Genomic DNA, 2500 nt, shown 5'->3' with positions numbered 1-2500 from the left:
ATAATTAGCTCCATTTTGAATACACCCACATAAACACACACACACACGCACGCACACACACACGCATATATATATATACATATATACATAGACTATATACTGTACTGTATATATATATATATATATATATATATATATATATATATATATATATATATATATATATATATATATATATATATATAGTATATATATACACTATATATATATATACAGAACCTTTTACAAGTCAAAATTACGCACTCCGGACGCATTATGCACATACCATTCTGCAAAAATATTAGAAAAATATTAAAAAAAAAAAAGCACAAAAATCTCTTCCAGTACAGAACATTCTGAATAATAATCAGAAAATTTCGTATGCAACAAGATGAAAAATAAAAGGAAAATGGCGCACGCGCCATGAAAGCATCATCTTTGCGAGAGCTGCATGGGTAATTTCGAATTTTTTTTTTTTTTTACACGGGTTTTATCTTAAAGATAAAACAAAACTTTTCACGATTGGTTCTGACTGACAACCATACCACACAGTAAACATATGTGTGGGTGTGTATATATATATATATATATATATATATATATATATATATATATATATATATATATATATATATATATATATATGTATACATATATGTATATATATACTGTGGTTATATATATATATATAAGTATATATATGTGTATATATAATATATATATATATATATATATATATATATATATATATATATATATATATATATATATATATAATATAGAGAGAGAGAGAGAGAGAGAGAGAGAGAGATCCCATTAAGTACGCGTGAAAGACCAAAACAGAAAAAGCTTACACCTATACACCTACAAATCACTGGCATCATTCGCACGGCCAAAATTCGAAAGCAAACAAAATTCCTCTCAATATTTCCTTTGTCTACACTACAAAAAATAAAACGAAAGACAAACTAAATTAATGGAAATATATTCCATGTAAGGTTTTTCTTTTTCGGTGCAAAAACAATTCCGGAAGTGAAGGGTTAATGACCTTTCTTTTAGAGGAAAAACATACAGTCTACTGACACACTTTTAACTGACCTGATTGCAATAGACATGAACGAGAATGGGTCACCGGCTCAAAAAGCCTGGAGAGAGTGAGAGGGGGTCAAGTGACCTTTATCCCTGAGAGAGAGAGAGAGAGAGAGAGAGAGAGAGAGAGAGAGAGAGAGAGAGAGAGAGAGAGAGAGAGAATGCATGTTTTAATTGTACAACTAACAGAATACTGAACGTTTAAGTCTTTTACTTTTCCATCTCTCTCTCTCTCTCTCTCTCTCTCTCTCTCTCTCTCTCTCTCTCTCTCTCAAAACCACATCTGCGACCCACAACAGTCCACTAACAGCACAAAAGCTAATTCGATCCTTAGGTTAACAGAAGCATTCTGGAATTTTAGAATGCAGCCACATATCGTCCACCCTCTTCTGGGTCGGTGATCGAGCGCTCAGCACTCTATCACGGAGCTACAAGCTACAAGGGTAGACAATATATATATATATATATATATATATATATATATATATATATATATATATATATATATATTATATATATATATATATATATATATAAAGTTATACAGATAAATGTATTAAATTAATTTCCACCATGCAAAGACTGAACGTCCACTTCATTTTCATGCATGCAGTAAAGTGAAAACGTTTACATCAAGCACTAAGAGAGAGAGAGAGAGAGAGAGAGAGAGAGAGAGAGAGAGAGAGAGAGAGAGAGAGAGAGAGAGAGAAATACTCTATATAATATATGCATATATGGATAACGATATATAGAAAAAGTTATGAAATTATTTTCCAACATAGTGCAGAAAAGTGAAAAGGTTCACAGCAAGCAGCAGGACAGAGAGAGAGAGAGAGAGAGAGAGAGAGAGAGAGAGAGAGAGAGAGAGAGAGAGAGAGAGAGCCCGAAGCTTCCTAATACACGAATGAATGTTCCGTACCGTATTTCTCTCAACATTTAATATCCTCCCCGTCGACCTTTCTTCCAGTTTTGGTCCGACAGTTCCATAACCTTCCCCCCCCCCAAAAAAAAAGAAGGGGAGGGGTAAAGGAAGGGGGAGGGGTGTGGAAAGGGAGGGGAAGGGATCCATTCCCCTCCCCCAATCCCACATCCTATTTCATGCCTCTCCCCTTTTCTCAAGCAGTGCCGGAGATTGTCTTGCCAAAAGCAGTCCTTCCAGGGCTAGGGTGACACTACATTGCGAGGGGGAGGGGGAGGGGGAGGGGGAGGACGGGGGCGAGGGGGAACGTAAACGGGACTTGGGTGTCAGGGGGCGGGGGGTTGATGTCTCTCTTGACAGATGGGACGGTGGTACTACCCTCACCCCCTTCCCAATACCTGTATGCATCCTGTTCGTACTCTAGACTGTCCCAAATTTATTATTATTATTATTATTATTATTATTATTATTATTATTATTATTTATTATTTTAAGTATGATGATGTCTTTAAA

This window comes from Macrobrachium rosenbergii, chromosome 42 (assembly GCF_040412425.1).
Source record: "Macrobrachium rosenbergii isolate ZJJX-2024 chromosome 42, ASM4041242v1, whole genome shotgun sequence".
NCBI classification, from domain to species: domain Eukaryota; kingdom Metazoa; phylum Arthropoda; class Malacostraca; order Decapoda; family Palaemonidae; genus Macrobrachium; species Macrobrachium rosenbergii.
Note: the sequence above shows the minus strand (reverse complement) of the source record.